Source organism: Hyaena hyaena, unplaced genomic scaffold (genome assembly GCF_003009895.1).
Source record: "Hyaena hyaena isolate Hyena2069 unplaced genomic scaffold, ASM300989v1 scaffold_828, whole genome shotgun sequence".
NCBI classification, from domain to species: domain Eukaryota; kingdom Metazoa; phylum Chordata; class Mammalia; order Carnivora; family Hyaenidae; genus Hyaena; species Hyaena hyaena.
The window spans coordinates 529605-554864 of NW_024081462.1; the positions used below are offsets into that span (position 1 = coordinate 529605).

The 25260-nt window shown below is 38.8% G+C and overlaps 1 protein-coding gene and 1 long non-coding RNA gene across 5 annotated transcripts in view; one reads left to right on the top strand and one right to left on the bottom strand.

Annotated features, from left to right (window-relative positions):
* The window catches only part of BCLAF1 (BCL2 associated transcription factor 1), a 30165-nt gene extending 27207 nt beyond the window's left edge, over positions 1 to 2958 (bottom strand). For 3 of the 4 annotated variants that reach the window (XR_005525943.1, XM_039219697.1, XM_039219695.1), the window contains exon 1: positions 2855 to 2958. The gene's annotated coding sequence lies outside the window, so the exon portion shown is untranslated. Of the gene's footprint in view, positions 1 to 2347; positions 2435 to 2854 lie in introns of those variants that run through there. The other variant, XM_039219696.1, reaches the window with a different exon arrangement.
* A 1161-nt stretch (positions 2959 to 4119) lies between these two features.
* On the top strand, positions 4120 to 11482 carry LOC120222017. Its single transcript, XR_005525945.1, has 3 exons — positions 4120 to 4211; positions 5389 to 5613; positions 11382 to 11482. It is a non-coding gene; the product is annotated as an uncharacterized LOC120222017 (long non-coding RNA).
* Positions 11483 to 25260: the final 13778 nt, after the last annotated feature.

Here is a 25260-nt window from a genome sequence, read left to right on the forward strand (position 1 = left end):
TATAGTATTAATCAGCATTATAAATGCAGAACAAAAGGACTGGAATTTTGCCTTAAAATACTCCCTAAAAGGTTAAATAAATAATATTAAAATTGGTAATTGCTGATTACTAAACTTAAATGAGAACATCACAATTCACTATGTTCTCTACTTTTGTGCTTAAAAATTCCCAAAATTAAAAGCTTCTGAGGGGTGCCTGGGTGGCTCAGTGGGTTACGCATCCGACTTCAGCTCAGGTCATGATCTCACAGTTCATGGGTTCAAGCCTGCCCCACATCAGTCTCTGTGCGGACAGCTCAGAGCCTGGAGCCTGCTTTGGATTCTGTGTCTCCCTCTCTCTGGCCCTCCTCTGCTCCCTTGGTCTCTCTCTCAAAAATAAACATTAAAAAAATAAAGAATTAAAAAAATTCTTTTTGAAAAATGACAGGTTTAGTCACAAGTTTTAGTTCTTTGCCCAGCTTTTTGTCATCCTGCTTTTAAAAAAAAAGACAGCATGCAAATGAGAAAAATACCTGCATTCTAGATCAGGCTGTGCCACAGCCTGGTTCATGTGACCTTAAGTTTTCTACCTTCTTGGTCTCTAACCTAAGTGGAGAAATATTAGACCAAGTTTGAAAACTCCACAAGGTATTATACAAATGTAGGCTAGAATTATTATCACCTTAACGTCTGTAGACTTGTTTTCTTTCAGTCCTGGGGTCAAATAAAACACCAAAGCTTAAGACCCTGAGATAACACTAATGCCCATTATCTAAGAAGCTGGATGTGAAAAAGAACAAATCCATAACCCAGAAGTATAACCTAACCACGTACACTTGCTACCCAGAGATATGTTGGGCTTCTAGATTCCCTTATCTACTTTTGTCAATAAATCACTGTAAATTACACAGCAGAATTCCGCTAGTGTTCAAGTAATACTTTCTGGGGTGCGCCTAGGTGGCTCAGTCAGCTGGGGCACCCAATTCTTGATTCTGGCTCAGGTCATGATTTCACTGTTCATGAGGCTCTGTGCTGACAGCATAGAACCTGTTTGGGATTCTCCCTCCCTCGCTCAAGTGAGAGCACTGCTCAAAAACACTCTTTCAAACAAACATATGAATGTAGTTTCTGGAAACTCCCAATTCAAAGCTCTATGTAGAACTGAAAAGACTTTATCTCTTACAAGTCTTCTCAACACAGTTAAATCTAATACAGCTAACTAAATTCAACTAGACATGAGCCTATCAAGGGGGTTTTACAGATCTGTCTCCAAGTCCTAAAATACTATTGTTCTAACAAGAATCGGCTCTAGTTAAAGAATCTCCTATGCCACCATTTTTAACTAGCTGAATGAAGGGGGGGTTTCCAATGTTTACCACAAGGTTACAGTGAAAACTGGTATCCTTAAAACAAGATGCCTATAAGCCATCTTTCAACTTTGGGTTATTCAACCAGGAGTTTAGACACACAACCCTTGTCATCAAATTATTTATCCTCAATTGGCTAGAATCACATAAAAATGCAAATTAACTTGTAGCAGTTTTTCCTATGTAATGATTCTTCAGTCTAAACAATAGCGCCATTCCAACTAAAGTCACATTGGAATGAGAATTTACACAGGATTAAGGAATTTTGGCTTGCTTTTTAATACCAAAGAAAAATTAAAAGGCATTGCTGCAAAAAAGATATGTCCGAACACATCTTTACGTCACTTTTAGTTACGTCAGTCCTAAGTTTTTCAACTTCAGTCCTAAGGTTTTCAATCTAAAACGCTAAAAAAAATAAAAGTTTGACGTAGGAAAGTAGTTGCCAGTAGTATTGCTGCTTGATTCTGATTAAGACAAATCTTAAAAGTAAAGAAAAGTCAACTTATAAACTTAAAATGAGGGCAAAGTCCCTAACTTTAGCCCACCACTCCCACCCATTTACCCCACTATCTACCGACCACGGTTGCAACATTTCTGACACGACAAAAGACCTGCATCACTTGCCGAAAAAGGACGTGGTTTTCCGGTACTACTGGAGAGCTGCCTTTTGGGCCCGGGTGTGACAGGGCCTCTAGACGACCCATCAGCCAAGGCCTGCTCCCCATGCTAGGAAACCGTAACCAGGCACCCACTCTTAAGGGTTAAGAGTGCAGCTTCGCTTCAAAACAGAGTGGGTTTCCAAGGCGATCCAAGGAGATTAATCTCGGAGAAAACTGTCCCGCGACACCGAGGGCGGGAGGCGGAGGCCGGGGTCAGTGACGGGGACCGGCTGAACACGTTCCCAAGACAGAATTGAATTTAAAAAACGAGGCGTACACCGATGGGAAGCGTGAAACCGGGAAAAAGGAGTTTAAATACGACGCAGAAAGGGGTCAACCTACCCAACGCACTTTGCGGCGGGTCACAGTTGTTTTATCGAAGCCTGGAAAGAAAGGTGGCGATCTCAGCCAATAAGAAGCGAACACAAGCTGCACCTCAAGCGGCCTCAGGAGCCGTGGGCGGAGAAAGGAGGAAGTGCGCGTGCGCCGGGCGAGCTTTCAGTCGGGCGCGCGCAAGGGTCTGGGCCGAGGAAATGGGGGAAGGGTTGAAGAGGCATATATGCGCACGCGCACGGGAAGGCCGCGCGGTCTCTGGGTTTCGAGCCAGGTTCGCAACCGCGCGCGCGCGCGTACCGTTCTCGCCACTCACCCCACCCCCAACCATTTCGACCTGTAGTGCCTCAAAAACCTGAGAGGATCTGATATAGAAACGCATAAATAACGGCTATACGCCTCCTCGGTCCTCCGGTAGCCGCCAACCCGTAACTACCCACAAAAGATTCAACAATAATTCACTCGTCCTTGGTATTTACTGCCCTGTGAGTGATTTGAATGCAGCATGAGGCCTACCTGAAGCGCCGAAAACACGGTTCCCGGGACTTATCTCCGTTGTAACTACACCGCGGCCATTTCCCGACTCAAGCACGGGAGGAAAACCATAGAGGTATCTTCGACGCGCTAGCTCGTTTCCGTCACTTCCGTTTTGGGGCGTGGTCTCCGGTGCCGCTAAATATCTGGCCTAGGCCCGCCTACCCTTCCGCCCTGAACCGGCTTTCTGGCCGCTATTAGAATTTGCCTGAGGCTTTCTGGGAATTCGCGTGCTAATCTCGCGCGAAGATCTGGCCGCTCCTCCCTCCGGCCTCGAGCCGCCGCCTCGGCAGCAGTGACGGTAGACGGTGGGCGGGGTGTATTGTCAGGCCGTGAGGGCTTCTGGCCGCGGGTTTCGATTACCCGGCGTCTCTACTTCGCTTTGAGGGTACACTCTGAACCTCTCCATCCGCCCACTTTTTTGTTTGTTTGCGTTATTTTTTCTGTGCCGCTGACTCAGACTAGAAGCAAAAAGACAGTCTCAGGCCGAAGAAAAGACTGGGAGGCAAGGGGTCTGTGTTCGCACACCGACCGACTCTCCTCCCTTTGCCAGCAAGCGCCTAGCTTCTTCCTGGAAGCTTAGCCCGACACTTGGAAGTGTCGCTTTTGCTTTGAAGTAAAATGTGCCAAACGCACTTCGATAGTAGAAAAATGGCCTCGACCTAAGTACTTTCCGGAGTGGCGTCAGACGAGCTCTGCTATCCCTAAAGGAGTTTGCATCGCAGTATTCTGAGCGTCTTAGGCTGTCTTGGTTTGTATCAGAGGGTGGTGCTTCTTTCCTCCCGATGGTGCTAAAGCATTACCACTTGGGCACCTCAGAACGTTGGCATAAACATAAAAATCATGCACAGCACGAAGCATCTCGATTATTTGTGCCGTCCGAGAAACAGCCCAATGTAGCTTGATCTGCCAAAAATCTAAGTCAGATTATAAATAGGCAAACCCCTTTTGATTTGGATAGAATTTCAAATAAGAGCCATAGCACATTTTCTATTAGACTTGTCTGGGCTGCACTTTCTTCCATAGGGCCTAAAACCGTTATTACTTTGATGTTTAGGAACATAAACTACCTTAAAGGATTTCAAAGTTGTAATTAGCAACCAGCCTTCTGTCAGTTAAATCCAGTGTTGGGCCATAGTTATGAATTTAACATTGTGTTAGGGCAATCCGATTTACCAGCTCAACTAGAAAAAATACCTTATTTTCACGGGATACATTCTGTTCTCACTATAGAGCCTGCCCCTCACCCCACCACCAACACCATCTGAATGTGGAAGCAGTAATCTTTGGCCTGCATGGTGCACTGATAAGTCCCCAGCATTTATTTAGTAGGTGTTGGGTAAGTATTTGCTGAATGAGGGAACGATACTAAAAGAAAAGAACCTAACCGTTGATAGCTCAATGCAACTCTAGTATTCTGCATGGATAGGGGGTGGAAAGTTGTTGAAAAATTTTAATCAGAAGTATATGACATGATCTATTTGAAAAAGATCTTTAAGCTGTTATGTGAGAAACATAGATTGACACTGGGCAGGGGAATCAATTAGGGTGTTGTTTTAGTAGCTTAAGTGAGGTCATGATGATCATGGTAAGAAAGGAAAAATTGTAAATACAGTTTAGAAATGAGATTGACAGGTCTTCCTGATGGACTGGATTAGGACTTTATAGAAAGGGAAGAAATAATGTTGCTACCTAGGTTGTGGCCTTGATTAACTGGGTGGATTTTGGTATGGTTATAAAAATTAGGAAGATAGGAGAGAATGGTAAGAAAGGGAAGAATGAATAGGTTCGGATATGGGAAGGAAATCAGGAATTCCATTTTTAATATGTTAGGTTTGAGATGTGTGTGAAACATCCAGGTAGAGAGGCAAAATATGAAGTTGAACATGGGGGTTTGCAATTCAAAGGAGAGCTTTGGCTTGGAGATGAAGTATAAAAATGATACTTAAAATCCTGGAATGAAATATATATAGACAAGAGATGACCTGCGACTGAACCCTAAAGAATCCCAATACTTAGAGATTTGTTAAAAGAGACGGAGGAGCCAGTAAAGGAAACTGAGAAAGAACAGCCAATGAAATAGAAAATAAGTAAAATTGAGTGTATTGGTTATCTATTGCTATATAACATATGACCTCAAACATTAGTAGCTTAAAGCACTTGTTTTTTCGCAGTGTCAGTGGGTCAGGAATCTGGGAGGAGTTATCTGGATGGTTCTAGCTTAAGGTATCTCATGAGGTTGTAGTCAGTCTGTCGCCTGAGACTGCAGTCATCTGAAGTCTTCAGATTCACTCCAAGATCATTGAGGGTTGTTGGCAGGAAACCTCAATTCCTCATCACATGGACTTCTCCATAGGATGCCTCAGTATCCCTTTACATAGTAGCTGGCTTCCACCTGCCATCCGCTGCCCACCCAGAGTAAATGATTCGAGAAAGGGAGAGCCCAAGACAGAAGCTGAAGTCTTTTATAACCTAATCTCAGATGTGACACTCTACCTCTTTGCTGTATTTCACAGGGACCAACACCTGGTACAGTGTGGCAGGGGACTACACAAGGGTGTGAGTACCAGAAGGTAGAGATCACTGGGGACCATGTTGAAGGCTGATTACCACACCAAGAGAGATAAGTGTTTTATGTGTGTGAGGTCAAAAAGACAAAGGACAGAATATGCTTATGTGCAATTTCTCCTGCAGAAAACACTAAGTGAATGCAGTAACTGCACCTGCCTGAACTGAGCCAGGTAAGAATACTGAAACATTCAAGCACCTCAAACATCTACCAGCTACTTCAATTCACACCCATCTGCTTTTCGTGTTACAGCTTTCCATTTGATTTTAGAAAATTTCCTTCTACCACTTCACAATAACTGACAACTCACAAGCTTCCTGACACCCACTTCCCCAAGTAAACTTTAGGTATTTTTAAGGTAAAATACTATATCAATTGTATTTATGTATTTCTTGGTCAACTCTGCTACCATTTTTGTTAGGGTCTTTTTTTTTTTTTTTAATTCGTAACTGATTACATTTTTGAGGATCATACCATAATCCTGTTTTTTCCGTAGTCTCGTGTGGTTTTTATTGTGTGATTTTTGCATAGCACAGTGAATCTTATGAACACATATGTTGCATTAGAGCAAAACTGCATAACAGACAATATGTAGTCCTAATTTTAACAGCAAAGAAATTGAAGCTTGGAGAGGTAGAGTGTCTTGCCAAAAGTCACACGGCTGTTAAGTGAGGAATTCAGATTTTATCAAAGGTCCATCTGGCTTTAAACCACCTTGTTTCCACAGCAGTATTTACCCACATAAACAGTTAAAACAGAGATAATATTAGATTAGCCTCACCTCAATTGTTCCTATTTTATGCGACTTGATTGATAGTTCCCATGTGTCTTATTCTAGGTAATAGAATATAGACTCTAGCAAATGTGTATATATATATATGCCTATTTACTTACCTGAATAGTTCTCTATTATCCATAAAGAAACAAATTATATAAATTTCATAGTGTCCGAGCAATGATTAAATGGTTTTGCTAGATGAATGATGAATGATATAATTTTACTTGGTATATTTTAACTATTAATATTTTCTTTCATTTGAAATTTCCTTTTTCATATATTCGATTAAGGCGCAGATGAATAATATTACTGCTTTTTACTGCCCTACTATGCTTTCTCAGCGATGACAGTGTTGGGGATTATCAGTCTAGATCTTACCTGATTGACTCATTGCATATACCACAAAAGTACTTAAATTAGAGAAGGCCAAGTAGTTCCAAGATCTGGGCCACAGTGGTGTGCTACACAAGGATAAATAGGAAATGAAAATCTGTGGGAGGGTTTCAGGCCATTATATTTATTAGTGCTTTAAGAAAAGACAAGACATAAGGGGACGGGTAACAAAATGGGCAGAAATTGTCGATTCACTGGTCCAAGATGACCATTTGGTATGATATCCTTACACAAGCTTAGACAACTCAAGGGTGGATTTAAATGCACATTAACTAAAAGTTGAATGTTTAAAGGGTTAGAAAAGTAAGGCACTGAGGGTAGATGCAATAAAATAAGAGGTGTGGGAAAAGTGTAGCAGAATTAAATAATTTCTCTGAGAGGCTGGCTCAGTTATAAACATATGAGTTACCTGCATGGAAAGCATATGCCCGTCAACTTTCCAGAGATAAACAATTGCATTAATGTCCAAAAGATGATCGAATTTTGCAAAGTAGATAAAGTCAGCTGGATGAATTGTGATGCCAAATTTCAATCTGTTATTCAACACATTTTTCATCAAGGTAGGTAACAAATGATCAGTGCCTGATCAGTGAACCTTCTGTACTCCTTCAAAATTTGATCATGCTCAGTTTATGGAAATGCCTGACTCTTGCCCCATGAAACTGAAAGGATTTAAAGAGCAAATGTATGGGAGAGGAATAAATCTTAGCCGAGGCTTTAAAGTTACTAGGAATCTTAAGATAAATCCAGGTCATAAGCAAAATTCTAGCCATTTTTGCAAATGGCTTGTGCCTTCCATATAAGTATTAGGATCTTATTTAGGGTCATAATAATTTAATTTTAAATGTTGGTAAAAATAATTTTACCTTGAATCCATTTACCTTGAATGTTCTACAAGCACTATTAGAGACCCAGCTGTTTTACTCCCAATCCTTTAGCTGTTTATAAAGAAAGCTGCATTCAAATTTTGTTTTGCAATGAACTGGTGAAATTTTCATAATGAGAATATACATCTGTAATCACCTTGTAACTGATTTTGATGCAGCATGAAATTTTTTTTTCCATGGAAAGGATGAGGCCTTCCCTTAACTGCTTTATCTTATTGCTGATATTATGTCTCATAGTCAGCATATATTGTTTACCATAGAAACAAAATATTATACTTTGTTCTATAAAAAAATTGTTTATAGCATTTTTACCAAATCTAAAAAAACAATTATAAGATGCACTTTTATTTTAGTACCAGTAACAAAGAAAAAAATCCAGCACATTAATATTGTTCATCAAATATTACATACATTTTAGTTTCAGAGTTGTTAAAATATGCAAAATATGAATCATAAAGGTAACGTAATATGGTATATGATTATATCATAAAGTTAAATTTTTAGTGTCCATGTTAACTATAGCAATTGCAGATACAATATTCTCATAACAAGTTTGTCATGAGGTTACTTTAATTTATATATTTCTTTTATTAGAACAAGTTTTCCATGTAAGGTAAAATATATAGAAGCTTCTAATTATTTCATCATTCTTTAATAAATGCTACTTAAAGAAGAAAACACATGAAAGGAACCAAGGGAAAACCACATGAGCTGTGGAAGCAGAGCCACAAGTGAATAAGTCTGCTTAAAATAGAGTAATCAGAAATCAACTCATTCTATATGTTAGAAGTAGTTAAGAAGTAGAAAACAATAAAAAGCTACAAAATTAAGAAAACTCATCCTATTGAAATGAACAAAAACAGGGAAGGAGAGAGGGTTGGGGAGAGAGAGGGAAGGGGAGAGAGAGAGACTCTTACGTCTGGGGAAGTTACTTAAAAACATTTGAAGAAATCTGGCTAGGTAGCCAGCTTTGCTTTGCTTCTCTTGAAAACTAAAAAGGTTCAATTTGAATACCAAATAGAATTATTCTTGGCATAAAAGATTAGGGGTGGGTTGGTGGAAATGGAAGTAAATGGAAATGATATCTATTAAATATCTACTATGCCCCATATACTGTGATAATAATTTTGTCCAGTATTCACAATCCTCAGAGAAATGTATTGGCATCTGCATTGTATTAATGAGGAAACTGATATTTTTTAGGATTAAAAAAATTCACCCAACAGGTAACAAATTGAAGAACCAGTGTTTTAACTAAAAGTCTATGTTTTTCTACTACTTTTTGGCTGAGAATTTGTAACATTGGAGTGGGAGATTGTAAATTCCATCCTTCTGGATGTGTTTGAGATTAGGTCAAAAACACTTTGGGGGAGTATTTTGTGAGAAATTATATTTGGAGGCAGTCCAAATGGATGTCTTCCAAATTACTAAGCAGCTCTAACCTCTTGGAAAACTACCCCATCAATTATCCCTATATTTGAGTAGTTTAGGAGAAAGATGAGTTGATCCCAAAAGGCCTGAATTTTTCCCTTGCAGCTTATATCACTTGCTTACTTACCATTTTGTTTAAGAGTGGCCTGCCTTCTGAAAGCAATGTCAGTCTTTGTGAGTTTTTAGATAGGGGCTTTCCTCATGCTTGTTTAGCCCTGTCCTCTTCAACATCCAACATCCTGACTTGTAGTAAATTGGAACAATGATAGGAGCCTGGTTCTAAAAAGGCAAAAGTTTTGTAGCTCCTCAGTCACTAAATCTCAGAGTAAAAATAATATAGGCTTCATCCCTCTGAAAATTACAAAGAAATAAAATACAATAAAAACAGAACTTTGGAAACCTTTATGACGACAGGCTATCTCTTTTCTCTGTTAGCCAAGTTAGAATTGCCAAAAAAAAAATCCTAAAGAAAGTTCATTAAAAAATTATGTATATTTGTATAGACATAGGAAGAATACACCTCAAAATGATAGAGTATTTCTACTTGGAACACCACAAAGTATAGGTTATTTTTAAATATTTTTTTCCTTTGCTTTTCCTTATTTTCTAAAATTTCTACAAGAAGCATTAGTTTTATAATAAAACTTTAAAATTTAGATTACTTAATTTTATTTGAATTGTGTAAGATGACGAGGAGTTAAGAACTAAGAAAAGATGTTTTTTGTATGTTGTTCTTATAAATCAGGTGTCAAAACTCCACTTTATTTATTTATTTATTTATTTATTAATATTTTTATTTATTTCTAGGAGAGAGAGAGAGAGACAGCGTGAGCAGGGGAGGGTCAGAGAGAGAGGGAGATACAGACTCTGAAACAGACTCCAGGCTCTGAGCTGGCAGTCAGCACAGAGCCCGACGCGGGGCTCGAACCCACGAACCGCGAGATCATGACCTAAGTGAAAGTCGGACGCTTAACCGACTAAGCCACCCAGGCGCCCCTCAAAACTCCACTTTAACAAAGAGGATTAAAATATCTTTTACTAAATCATGTTCTTGATAAACCTAATTCTAAATTACTGCTAGCAGGATATTCTTTCTTCCAGAAAGAATTTCTGAGTTTCTTTCTTTTTCTTTTTTTTCGTTTTTCCTGGTTGCCCTACAGTCTTAGGTTTTGTTCCATGAATCTTCTTTTGAGCAATGAAAGGAAGTACTACTGTTCAGTGAGAAAACAATGTATGTTAAATTGTTTGCTTCCATTTAAAAGGAACTTATAGAGGGGTGCCTGGGTGACTCTGTCAGTTAAGCATCAGTCTCTTGATTTTGAGTCAGGTCATGATCTCGAGGTTCTTGAGATCAAACCCCGCTTTGGGCTCTGTGCTGACAGTACGGAGCCTGCTTTGGATTCTCTCTCCCTCTCTCTCAAAATAAATAAATAAACATGAAAAAAACTTTAATAAATAAATAAAAGGAACTTATATACTGAATTCCAACCAACCATGATAAATATGCCTAAAAATGGCTTGATCTTTTCCAGGACAATTATTTTTAAAATTCATTTTGTCACAATGGAAGCTGGCTGGTTAGGTTAAACGTTAAGGACCACTGGCTAATTTTTAAATTCAGTTTTAGAAAGGATTGTAAAATCATGGACCCGACTTTGTATTTCTAGTGTTTGTGCCTTTTTTTTGTTTGTTTGTTTTTATGTCCATGATCCCAACAACAAACTCCAAAGAAACCAAAACAAAGAAACCCCTTAACATTGTACTGTAGCTAGGTTGATTTCTGTCAACACAAACCCATCCAATAGCTTTGCCTAGACACAGGATGTCTAGAAAATATTTCAGGGAGACTTCAGAGAGATATTTCTGGCAATGGCACATGAGATGATCTGTTACCCCCACAATGAAATGTTCATTGTTTGAAAACAAGTTCATTAACATGCTTAAAAATCATTCAGGAGCAGGAGCCACTCAAATATTTATCATTATTGGTCATTTGTAATTTATTCATAGAGATCCAGCTGGCAACCATCTGGTGCATAAAACTGAAAACTGGAGGAAAATAATAAACTAAAAGTCACTGAAAAAATATAATTTAGTTTCCATATGTCCTTGACACATATTAAGTTAGTGAATTAGTTGTTAGTGGAATGAGGTGGATACTGTATAATAGCAGATACATATATGAAATTTAACCTGAAAGTAAGTTGAAATTTTGCTTGCAAGTATATGTTGAAGACAAAATGAAGTAGTAGCAGTAGCATAATTAATAGGCAAATGTACTAGGGCGTATAGGCTAGGCTATAGTAACAAATGACTCTCATATACATAGTGGCTCACGTGCAGTAGCTTTTCCTCTCTCAACATTTTCAGGCAATTATATCAGGTTAGTAAAAATTTCCTTAAGCAGTAATTTAGGGTCTTAATCTATGCTGTGGCTTCTTCATCTTATAGGGCCCATGGACAGAAAGCAAGGGTCCACAAACCTCCAAAGGATCCATGAATAGAATTCAGAGCTATCGGAATACTTGGATACAGAAAATTACATCCCTTTTAACTCTGTAAGTATGAATTTAGGTAAAACCACAGAAGTATTAGCAGTACTTGTGAGTTTGTAGCAAATACAATTGCAGATTTTTTTTTTTGTTATCAAGCTCCCAGATGATTACATCCCTGGTTGTCACTTTGAATGTAGCCTTTTAAAAGACTCTGAGCTAGAACCAACCAGCTAAGCTGCTCCTGACCCACAGAAACCAGGATGTATGTTTTAAGCACTAAGTTTTGGGATAATTTGTTACATAGTAATAGATAACAAATATATCTACTTATTATCATATCACTAATTTTATAAATAATTTGATAATTTTATTCAATATAATTTATGCTCTTTATAATTCTAGTATTTTATTGTATATATATTGAAAACATTCTGAGAGGTGATCCAGGGGCTTCTTTAGTATGCCAGAAGAATCCATGATACAAAAAAGATTAATCCTACCCATGGCCTCATTGTTGCATTGTGCTAGCTGGCAAAAGGAGAAAAGAAGATGGAGGTGTACCTCTTTTTTATCTCGTTGGCCAGAAGAAGCAGATATCATTTTTAATCACATTTTGAGGGGATGAACTAGTCACAGAGCTACAACTTGATGCAATGGTGGCTGGGAAATGTAGTCCATGGTGAACTGCCATTTGCTCGCCATTGCTCCATGTTAGGGGAGGATATATTTTAGTAGATAGTGCCAGAGCAAATGCTCAAATATTAAGAAAAGCAGTGAAAATAATATCTGCCAGAATAAAATCTTACAGGTAATTGAAGATAAACACAGAGTTAACTGAAAGAGGCAGATGGTAATGACATTTAACCATTTTCTGTGAATTGATTTTTATTCCAAGCAATAAGACAGGTATAAATCTGAAGATGTAGAGAAATAATCTGAGTCCAGCATCCAGATCAGAAAATCAGGAAGGAAATTTTTATTTAGTTGTCCTTAAGAATAAATTCTGTCAGGTTGTGAACAAAGAATCTTAATTTTTCTGAAGTAATTAAAGAATGGGATAAAACCACTGTTCATTCATTCATTCAGTGAACCAATGTTCATTCATTCATTTATTCAGTAAACATTTGCTGAGAGCCTACTATGTAATGGAGTCTATAGTAAATACTGGAAAAAATGAGATTGCCAAAAATAAGATAAGACCTCTGCTCCTAGAGACCTAATGATGAGGGAAATGGCTTAGGCAAGTAAATCTGTACAGTGTTCTCTGCTGGGTACTGTGACATACATAGCCACAGAGTGCTAACAGCAGAATAATTACTTTTTTTATTCCAACATGCCTTGGGCTAAAAACATGCTATTAAATTGGAACGTCAGGCTTCAGTTGTCAAAAAGGGTAGGATTTCTTTGGGATCATTTATGGGGTCCCTCCCAGGATCCCTGAATCCACAAAGTAAAGCTATTCCTCAATGTTCACAGAAAACTTTCAAAAGATTCCAGTCCTCTGCTGATGGGGGAATGGCAAGAAAGAATTCTTGGTAGTCCACCAGATGGTCTCATACATGTAGTGTCATGTGAAAAATTAGTTTTCCTGGGTTCCCTCCAATATTTACAAGCTGATCAGTGACTAAGGATTCCTGGAGAAAAATCAGGACACAGGGAAGCTGGGCTGCCAATAGTTCATCAGGTGTCTAGGAAGATGAGACAAGCCTGTTTTCCCTTGGATTGTGTCAGCCCCATGCTCAGTTACATGGCTCAGTGAGTAAATAAGAGTGCAGGCTGGCTCTCAGTCCCATTTGAACCTAAGGGTGCACGTTGTGATGCAGATAGTATGTAATTATCAGTCATAGGCAGAGGCCCTGCTGGAAGTTTCTTCACAAAAATATCATCTCTCCATACTACACTTTCCTCCTGAACACCTGTCACTTTGTTAACTCCACCCCTCAGCAACTTGGAGTTTCTAACATCACATCTATTCTCCCTACTTAGCCAACAGTATTATGCAAGAATTATATTCAGTTTTATTATGTTGAACATTCATCATTCAACAAATATTTGTTGATAAATTATTACTTGGGTGAAATAATGGAGTATTAAACATTTTGACAAATAAATGATAGGAAATGAATTGTCTCATTGAACACAAGTAACTTCACATCAAGAAACTTCTAACATCTATATTTCACTGAAATATCACTCTTTGTCATTGCTATATATTGGAAAAACTAAGGGATTGAGTAATTACCCTAGTTCTATTTAAAGAAACATTTAATTTTTAAGAGCTATTCTTCAAAAGGATCTGACTCTTCCAAAGATACTACACCTGGCATTCTGCCAGTTGACAGTATTTTGCCTCTGTGATAGGTAATTCATACGCTCCCTTCAGTCAACAGTTTAAAGCCATGGTTCTCAAGCCTGGTGTCAACACACTGGTGAGTCACATTCAGTTGTGTGGCATTTTGAATGCAACTTTTTTATTACCAGTGTCATGATATGAACTGAGATACTCCTTCCTCCTCCTTGTACCAGAGAAATGAGTCACCATTCATCCCAGGTCATCAAGCAAATAGTCCTGGGACTAGCAGCAGCCTCACCTGGGGACTTACAAGAAATTCTCAAGTCCCACCACAAAACTGGTGAATCAGAAACTCTGGAGATGAGGCTTAGCAAGCCATTTTTAACAAATCCTTCAGGTGATTGTAATGTATGCCCAAGTTTGAGAACCATTGTAACAGGCCCATTCTCAGTTGATCATATAGTCCTTCTATTGTATTTTTTTCTTTATTTTTATTTATTTTTTTACAAATAGTTTATTGTCAAGTTGGTTTCCATATAACACCCAGTGCTCATCCCCACAAGTGCCTCCTCCATGCCCATCTCCCCCTCCCCCCCCACACCCATCAGTCCTCAGTTTGTTCTCAGCATTCAAGAGTCTCTCATGGTTTGCCTCTCTCCCTCTCCCCCACTATTTCCCCCCTTCTTCTCCCCCATGGTCTTCCGTTAAGTTCCTCCTAATCCTCCTATACGTGCAAACATATGATATCTGTCCTTCTCTGCCTGACTTATTTCGCTCAGCATAACATCCTCAAGGTCCATCCATGTTTCTACACATGGCCAGAGTTCACTCTTTCTCATTGCCATGTAGTATTCCATGGTATAGATAAACCACATCTTCTTGATCCATTCGTTCGTTGATGGACACTTAGGCTCTTTCCATGTTTTAGCTATTGTAGAGAGTAATGCTATGAACATTGGGGTACATGTGCTCCAATGGAAAAAAGACAGCCTCTTTAACATGGTGTTGGGAGAACTGGACAGCAACATGCAGAAGAATGAAACTAGATCATTTTCTCACACCATATACAAAAATGAACTCAAAATGGATAAAGGACCTGAATGTGAGACAGGAAACCATCAAAACCCTAGAGGAGAAAGCAGGAAGCAACCTCTTTGACCTCCACTGCAGCAATTTATTACTTGACACATCCCCAAAAGCAAGGGAATCAAGAGCAAAAATAAACTATTGGGACCTCATCAAGATTAAAAGCTTCTGGAAGGCAAAGGAGACAATCCATAAAACTAATAGACAGCCGATGGAATGGGAAAAGATAGTTGCAAATGACATATCAGATAAAGGGTTAATATCCAAAATACATAAGGAACTCACCAAACTCCACACCTGAAAAACAAACAACCCAGTGAAGAAATGGGCAGAAGATATGAACATACACTTCTCCAAAGAGGACATCCATATGGCCAACAGACACATGAAACGATGCTCAGCATCCTTCCTCATCAGGGAAATACAAATCAAAACCACACTGAGATACCACCTCATGCCAGTCAGAGTGGCTAAAATGAGCAAATCAGAGGACTCTAGATGCTGGCGAGGATGTGGATAAACGGGCACCCTCCTACACTGTTGGTGGGAATGTAAATTCGTACAGCCCCTCTGGAAAACAGTGTGGAGGTTCCTCAAAAAATTAACACTAGAACTCCCCTATGGCCCAGCAATAGCACTGCTAGGAATTTACCCAAGGGATATAGGAGTGCTGATGCATAGGTCCTTCTATTGTAAATAAGCTCAGGAAAGAATCAAATGCTCCTTAACACAATAGGCTAGCACTATTACTTCACAGAATAGAAGTCATGTTAATCAGAGGAATATGACAGTTCTGGACAATGGGAGAAGCAGGGGCAGTTGTAGGTGCCCCTAGGTAACTTGAGGCAGGGAGGGAGGATTGGCTACATCCCTCACTGGAGTAAAGATTGAACTGAAATCTGAACATCCACCTCCTGCAACATTTGCATGAACATAGCTCCCTCCTTTTTCCTGCAGAGACAGGGAATCCTAGAAAGGGGGAAGCCACACTCAGCATCCATCATGGTTTACAGTTAATGGCATAAGAAGAAATCTATTCTAGAAAATTATCCAATAAGGACAGACAGAAGGAGGGTATGAGTACACCAGATAGCTGATAGCAGAGCTTGAGAAGGAGTTAGGGGCAAGGGTCGGGTGAGCATAGGGGCTGAGGTTCGCAGAAAAATGCTTCTGAAGCAAATTAGGAATGCCTCAAAGACCTGAGGGATTTTTGCCTACCTGTGTGTTAAAGTCATAAATCCCAGTTCATTCTAATTAAGTTGCTTTTGGAATGCTTTTACAGCAAAAACAAACTGCTTAGGATGCCATTATAGTTCATTGTGAAGTGACAGATCAGATGGTACCCCATCTGGGAAGACAGCTCCACTCTCTGATCATAGGCAGGGCTTTCTCACTTTCACACTCCAAGCTAAAAATTCAGCAGCCAATAACCCAAAGGGCCAGTAGACTGTTGCCTCTGACTGACTGCTGTGAGCAGTCAGTGAAGGAAGTTAAATGGAGCACTGCCCCAATGTCCTTGCACAACTGATAACTCACTAGTCCTGCTGTCTCCAGGGCTCAGCCTCTTTCACTTTACAGAGAACAGTGTGTCTAGAAGTCAATGAGAGCTCAACATGGGACTGGGCACCCTGGAAAGGGGGTATGTTATTCTTGTCAGATCAGACTCACTTAGGACTAGAATAAAGTGAAAAATAATGGCAATTTCAGAAAAGATAATATCCATACAGAAAGCTAAATCTAAGCTAGATGTTGCCTTAAACCAGGGGTGGGCAAGCTGCAGTTCATAGGCCAAATCAAGCCCTCATCCTACAACAGCAGAGTCCAATAGTTTTTTTTTTCTGCTTCTTTGACTTTTTCCAACAGTGGTTCTGCCTTCTGTTTGGCAGCTTTTTTCCCCTTTAGTTGATGGTTGATGGTTGCTTACTATCTGTACTGGGTGCTCATCTTGGTAACCATTTCCGGGTACCTCACTCATTTTCCTCGTCCCCAGCCACTGACAATCAAAATATTTTTAAAAGCAGTGGCCTGTGACACCAACTAACCACAGTATAGATCTGAAACTTCCTTCCGTTCTCAACTTTGAAATCAGGTCTGTGTATCAGCCTACTTGACATCCCCATAAGTATGTGCCCAAACCTGCATTTCCGTATAGTCTGCTTTCTTTTTATTCGAGACCAAACTTTTCTAGTCAATATGAAGTCTGCCTTATTACTCCACGTATTTTAGGGCGTCAATTCTTCCTAGCTGGAAAATGCTAGAAGCTCTAGAAGCTTGTTCTGAAAATACTGTTTGATGGCTGTTTATTTCCTCTATTAGGAATATGCAAGCCAGCAGGGTTAAGTAAATAGGCTTCATACCTCCTATGTGTTTTTCACATACCTTTTTTGATAGTCAAATTATGTATCAGATATTCAAAATATTTGATAAATTATTTTTAAGAGTGCATTCCTTTTTAGGATGACTCTTTTTATAGGCAACATAGAAGGATAATGTTGTAGAAAATCCCAGATCATTGCTTTCCTAGAGGATTCCAAATCCAGGAGAACTATTTCTATACTTTTGTTTATGCAATAAGCCTATAGCTCTTCATCGAATATGTGAAATACTTTATACTTTGCTAAAATTTAGTGTAATAGAGATTCTTCAGAGGCCATTTTTGCCTCTAGTCAAATTCTTTCTAAAAGAAAGTCATTATGAAAAGGGAGATTTATTCATCTTTTCTACATCAAGATCTGTAGTACAAAAAGAAAACCTGTATCATACTGGTGCTATAAGAAAATGTCCTTTCGTTTAGGCAGTGCATTCTAAAAGACTTAGGGATAGGGGCATTTGGGTGGCTCAGTTGGTTAAGCGTCTGACTCTTGATTTCTGCTTAGGTCATGACTTCACGATTCGTGGGAGTCCCATGTTGGGCTCTGCGGTGACAGCACAGAGTCTGCTTGGGATTCTCTCGTTCTCTCCCTGTCCCTCACTTAATCGTGCTCTCTCTCTTGCTCTCAAAATAAATAAATAAACCTGAAAAAATTAAATATATATGTATTTTTTATTTAACCCAATATATCCAAAATACTTTGATTTCAGCATGTAACTAATATTTAAAAATTATCAATGAAAAATTTTATATTCTTTTTTTCACACTAAGTCTTTGAAATCCAGTGTATATTTTGCACTTACAGCACATCTCAATTTGGGAGCTAAGTTTTTGCCAGAAATACTCAGTCTGTATTTAGATGTCATAAAATTAACATCTTGAAAAAGTAGATTCACATAAGCAAGTTGTTCCAAATGCACTTAAATTTTTTTCCAGTAACTGAATCAATTATCACTTTAAAATTTTATATTTAAATTAAACTAAATTAAAAAATAAGTTCCTTGGTAACACTAGCCACCTTTTAAGTGGTCAATAGTCTGAAGTGGCTAGCACATAATAAGAGATAAAGAAAATTATCGACTCAGTGTAACAACTGTAAAATATTAAGAGTTGTTGAATTTGGAAGATGGACATACAGAAGTCCTTTGGACAATCCTTTCAACTTTACTGTCACTTAGGACTTACTTCAAACTTAAAAAAAAAACCAAAACTATATTCATTATACAAATGATCAATTCCCACCCCCCACCCCAAACAAAGCAAATACATTCAGTTAAATTTTTTGAGAGTAAATTATGTAAGCTATTTTACAAATAGAATTTTATAAGCAGTTCTTTCCTTTCTGGTCCAACTAATAAACTAATTATTAAGCACCTAAGCCTTAGCCATAATGCAAAAGGTTTCATGCAAACTCTATCAGGACACCTTTTATTGAAGGTAACAGAAGCTAGCCTAAAATAGAAAGATAATTTATTGGCTCACATATCTGAGAATACTTGGTTATTTCACAGACCTGAAGGGAAATTTCCAAGAACACACAGTCAGTACCACAGAACTGGATTTTTATCTGTCTGTGTATTTCTCATTTCTGTATGTTGTCATTCTGCAGATAGGCTGCCTCTGAAATGAGGGGAAGATGACTATTGACAACCACAGATTCATAACTTGTCAGCTTGGCAAAATAGCTGCTTCTTTCTCCCAAGTTAAATATAAATACCAGGGAAAGATTCTGAATGGCCCACATTAAGTCACATGCCTACTCCATGGACAAATTAATGTGATATCTATGATTGACCAGGCTAAATTCACATGCCCACCTCTATGGTCAGGGTTTCTAGATAAGAGAGATAGGATATTCAGCTAAATTCAAATTGAGATTGTTCACAGAGTTATCTTGCTATCTCATTTCAGATCTTCAGCAGAGCCTGTAATCTCTTTCAGGAACATGGCCTCCATATTCTGCCCATTTCTATGTCCTCAGATATTTGTCTTAGCACAGAAAGAAAATATAGCATAATAGTTTACAGTGTTAACTCTACAGTCAGGGTACTAAGGTTTAAATTCATGCTCCAATACTTAAAAGCAGTGTGATCTTGAGCAAGCTGCTTAAACTTTCAGAGCCTCAGTTTCCTCATCTATAAAATGGAGAACATAACACTACTCTAAAGAGCTAGAAGTAGGTTAACTCATTCAGTACTCACAAATAACACAATGAAGAAAGAGAAGAGAGAATTTAAGTAGCCAATTCAAACTAATATCATACCTAGGGAAAGTCTGACATGCCTTTGTGACATGCCTACCCTCTGGAAAGGGGGAAAGGGGTCTGTGAGTACATCTTGAATGATACCTCTGCCCTGCCGAGTGAGAGAGGAAGGCTACCCAATGAAGAGTGCAGATGGGAAAGCATGCTGGCAAAACTAAAGCCAGACTTCTGTACGCTATAATACTGCCAACAATTGACAGAAAAATAAGAATGGGGTTCTACTTTCATGAGTCAATTGTGGGCCAAGGCAGTTGGATTAACTCTCCCACTAATGACAACTAAAAAAGTGGCAAATACTTTCTTTTTTCTTGAAGGCATTAAAGAAGTAAAAGGGTAGGACTATTAGGCCACAGTCTGGAGAAGATGATGGGCAAGGATATTAGCTAGGCCTTTCTACACTAAATAATTTTACCTAGGGGGCATTTGTGGATTCTGAAGGAGTTAGCTAAGATGCTGGGAGGTGCTTTTGACAGCCTCTCAGGGAAAGTGATTAGAATCAAGGGTTCTACCAGATGGATGGGCCTTGTTTTGGATTATGAACCCAAAGGGCTTCACCAAAGGACTAAGCATGAAGCAGAAGTAGATAGGCCATCACTGGAACTGAAGCTCAGCTTTGAGTCATCTCCTTCTCTTATTGGATGAAGTTACTAGCCAAAATCCCAGCTCTGCAAGTATTCCAGGGCCTGGGCCCCTAAGACTTTTGGTAGAAGCAAACATAAAACTTCTGGCAAGGAAGATATCCTCTTAAGTCTCAAACTGTTTTTGCCAACAATTTTACAAATATAATGTCTGACATTCAATCTCAAATAGCTAGGCACATGGGAAACAAGACAACATAAGAAAGTCAGCAAAAAAAAAAAAAAAGAGAGAGAGAGCAAGACCTCTGAGTGTTCTGGATACTGAAGTTATCATATAGGTATTTTATATTTATCCCAGTCAAGGCAATAACAGGCAAAATTGAAAGTTTTGGCATAGAATTGGAATCAGTTCTAAGAAATGAAAATTTGAGAACTGGAAACATTGCTTCCATCATATCAATGAAAACAAGCTGGATAAACTATAAAATTATAGTTCTTAAAGCCCACCAGAGAGATGAGGTCATAAGGAAACCTAATGAATTCAAACCCAAAGAGTGGAAGCTCCTTCTAGAAGTGAAAGGACCTCACAACTGCCTGTGTCCTTAGCAGAGCAGTGGTAGGTAGGACAGTTGGCGGAAAGGAGGAAGCTTCCATAGCTATAAGAGAAAATATATGAACTTACAATGAAATTCTAATGACTATCTGTGGGCTGACTTTGGTCATTTAAAATCTCTGGGTGATACCCATCTTTTCAATGGGCTTTCTCACAGTGTTCATGAAAAAACTGGGGCCCAAATGGGAGAACTGAGCGATACCCTGGCTGAGGCACAGGTCCATGGCTAGGGCCTGCTGAAATCTCAGGGCAGGACAAGAGAGTAAGTCCCCAGGCACTCTGGGCCTTGCATTACACATCAGACATCATTTACAGCTGAGGGAAGAGCAGAAACTATGAAAGAAGAATCTCTCCCACTGAGGTACAAATGCGGGGTCTGCTGAAGACTGAGAGCAGGACAGAAGAGCAGAGATGAACTCTTCAGGCATACAAATCCCAAGTATACTAAAGAAAATATTTTGGTTCAACCCTTGAATAATCTGAAGACTTGGTGAACTGAATCTAACTAGAATAATAACAAAGCCCAGGCCCAGCTCAACCATAGACTAGATTGACTCATTCTCCAATACTAACATCCTGACATAAAAGGAAATGTACCCCTTTCTGGATATAAAGTTTACTCATTTCAGTCTCTTCAGTTTTTATACATGCTACATCCTGCAATTAACCAAAAACTATAAGACGTGCAAGAGAGCAAGATGGCCAAGGTATGGCCAAGAGGCAAGGTATGACCATACATGAAAGATGGCCAAGATGTCAGAATAATCAGATATGGACTTTAAAAGTACTATAGTAAACATGTTAATAGATCTATTTGGATAGGTGGACAACATGACTAAAAAGACAGACCATTTTAGCAGAGAACAAAGACATGGAAACTGTAAGAAAGAGTCAAAGAAAAATACTAGAAATGAAAAATACAGGATCAGAGAGAAAGAATACTTTGGTGGGCTTATCAGCTGACTGAACACAGCTGAGGAAAGAATCAGCAAGACTGAAGACAAATAAATAAAAATTATAGTAAAACACAAAAAATGAGAGAGCAAGAAAAAGAACAGAGCACTTAAATCTACGAGTCAATGTCAAATGGCCTAACTTACTAGTAACAGGTCCCAGAAAAAGAAGAGAATAGGATAAAAAAAGTATTTGAGTTTTTCAAAATTGATAAAAAACATCAATTCACAGACCCAAGAAGCCCATATACACACAAAGATTAGGATTCAAGAATTACAAATTAAAGAAAACCACATACAACACAAAATAATCAAACTGCTAAAAACGAAAAATAAAGGGAGATCTTGAAAGCAACCAGAGGGAAAAAAAGATACATTACCTAAAGGGAAACAGTCATACAAATGATAACTGATTTCTCATCAAACACCATGGAAGCTTAGGACTCCTGGGTGGCTCAGTCGGTTAAGTGGCAGACTTTGGCTCAGGTCATAATCTCACGGCTCATGAGTTTGAGCCCTGCATCAGGCTCTGTACTGACAGTTCAGAGCTTGAAGCCTGCTTCAGATTCTGTGTCTCCCTGTCTCTACCCCTCCCCTACTTGTGCTCTCTCTCTCTCTGTCTCTCTCTCTCTCTCTCTGAAAAATAAATAACCATTAAAAAAATTAAAAAACAAAACAAAACATTGAAGCCATGGGGCACTGGGTGGCTTAGTCAGTTAAATGTCTGACTTCAGTTCAGGTCATGATCTCACAGTTCATGAGTTTGAGCCCCACAGCAAGCTCTCTGTTGTCAGCACAGAGCCTACTTCGGATCTTCTGTCTCCCCTTTGCCCCTTGTGTGCTCTCTCGCTATCTCAAAAATAAATAAACATTAAAAAAACAAAACAATAAAACATGGAAGCCAGAAGACAGAGAAGTAAATGCCAGAGCAAAAGGTAAATTCAATTGTAGCTTTATTAAATACTACCAAAATCCCCTCAAGAGGATTGTACAAATTTGAAATCCTACTATCAATGAAAGAAAGTGTGTATTGCCCCACAGTTTGCTGAAAGAGTGTATTGTTACACTGTTTTCATTCTGATAAGGGAGAAATATTATCTCAATGTAACTTTAATTTGACTTTTATTATGAAGAAGGTCAAATACCCTTTTACATGTTTAAGGGTCATTTTTTGTGTGTGCTGTTTTTAAATTTTAATTCCAGTATAGTTAACATAAAATGTTTTATTAGTTCAGGTGTACGATGTATTGATTCAACATTTCTAAACATTACTCAGTGCTTATCATGATTAGTGTGCTCTTTAATCCTTATCACCTATTTTACCCATCCCCCAACCACCTCCCCTCTGGGAACCATCAGTTGTCTATATTTAAGAGTCTATTTGTTAGTTTGTCTTTTTTTTCCTTTGTTTTGTTTCTTAAATTCTACATGAATGAAATCATATAGTATTTTTTGTTCTCTTAACTGACTTATTTCACTTAGCATTATACTCTCTAGATCCATGCATGTTGTTGCAAATGGCAAGGTTTCATTCTTTTTTATGGTTGAGTAATAATTTGTTGTATATACGTATCACTTCTTTATTCTATCGATCAATGGACACTTGGCCTACTTCCATAATTTGACATTGTAAATAATTCTGCATAAACATATGGGTGCATATATCTTTTTGAATTACTGCTTTTGTTTTCTTTGGGTAAATACTCAGTAGAAGAAGTAGTGGATCATATGGTAATTCTATTTTTAATTTTTTTTTAAATGTTTTATTTATTTCTAGGAGAGAGAGAGAGACAGCGTGAGCAGGGGAGGGTCAGAGAGAGAGGGAGTCACAGACTGAAACAGGCTCCAGGCTCTGAGCTAGCTGTCAGCACAGAGCCCGACGCGGGGCTGGAACCCACGAACCGCGAGATCATGACCTAAGCGAAAGTTGGACGCTAAACCGACTAAGCCACCCAGGCGCCCCTATTTTTAATTTTTTGAGGATCCCCCAGACTGTCTTCCACAGTGGCTGTACTGGTTTACATTCCCACCAACAGTGCACGAGAGTTCCTTTTTCTTCACACTCTTGCCAACACTTGTTGTTTCTTGTGTTTTGATGTTAGCCATTCTGACAGGTGTGAGGTGATATCTCATTGTAGTTTTGATTTGGATTTTTCTTTTTTTTTTAATGTTTTTTTTTTTTTAAATTTATTTCTAGGAGAGAGAGAGACGGCGTGAGCAGGGGAGGGTCAGAGAGAGAGCGAGTCACAGACTGAAACAGGCTCCAGGCTCTGAGCTGGCAGTCAGCACAGAGCCCGACGCAGGGCTGGAACCCATGAACCGTGAGATCATGACCTAAGCGAAAGTTGGACGCTCAATCGACTAAGCCACCCAGGCGCCCCTGATTTGGATTTTTCTGTTAATGAGTGATGTTGAGCATCATTTCATGTGTTTGTTGGCTATCTGTATGTCTTTTTTGGAGAAATGTCTATTCATATCCTCTACCCATTTTTAATTGGATTATCTGTTCTTTTGGTGTTGAGCTATATAAGTTCTTTTTTTTAAGGTCTGGTTTTTAAAATAATTTTTTTAAATGTTTTATTTATTTCTGAGAGTGAGAGAGACAGGGTGAGTAGGGGAGGGTCAGAGAGAAAGGGAGACACAGAATCTGAAACAGGCTCCAGGCTCTGAGCTGTCAGCACAGAGCCCAATGCAGGGCTCGAATCCACAAACCATGAGATCATGACCTGAGCCGAAGCTGGTTGGACACTTAACCAACTGAGCCACCCAGGTGCCCCTATAAGTTCTTTATATATTTTGGATTCTAACCCTTTATTGGGTATATCATTTGCAAATATCTTCCTCTATGCAGTAAGTTGTGTTTTAGTTTTAGTGGTTGCTTCCTTTGCTGCGTAGAAGCTTTTTATTATGATGTAGTCCCAGTAGTTTGTTTTTGTTTCCCTTGCCTCAAGAGATATATCTAGAAAGATGCTGCTACAGCCAATGTCAGAGAAATTACTGCCAATGCTCTTTTCTAGGATTTTTATGGTTTCAGGTCTCACATTTCTATTCTTAATCCGTTTTGAGTTTATTTTTGTATATGGTTAAGAAAGTAGTCCCATTTCATTCTTTTGCATGTAGCTGTCCAGTTTTCCCAGCATTATTTGTTGAAGAGACTGTCCTTTTCCCATTGCATATTCTGGCCTCCTTTGAAAGATTAATTGACCATAAAAGCATGGGTTTATTTCTGGGCTCTCTATTTTGTTCTATTGATCCATGTGTCTCTTTTTATGACAGTACCATACTGTTTGATTAGAACTTTGTGGTATATCTAGAAATCTGGGATTATGATACCTCCAATTTTGTTTTTCTTTTTTCCTTTTCTTAAAAATTTTTAAATACTTTTTTTTTTTGAGAGAGAGAGAGACAGAGCCTGAGCAAAGGAGGAGCAGAGAGAGAGAGAGGGAGACACAGAATGTGAAGCATGTTCCAGGCTCTGAGCTATCAGCACAGAGCCCAATGCAGGGCTCAAACTCATGAACCATGAGATCATGACCTGAGCTGAAGTCAAAAACCCAACCAAATGAGCCACCAGGCCCCCCTGTTTTTCTTTTTGGAGATTGCTTTGGCTGTTTGGGGCCTTTTGTGGTTGCATACATATTTTGATATTATTTGTTATAATGCTGTGAAAAATGTCAT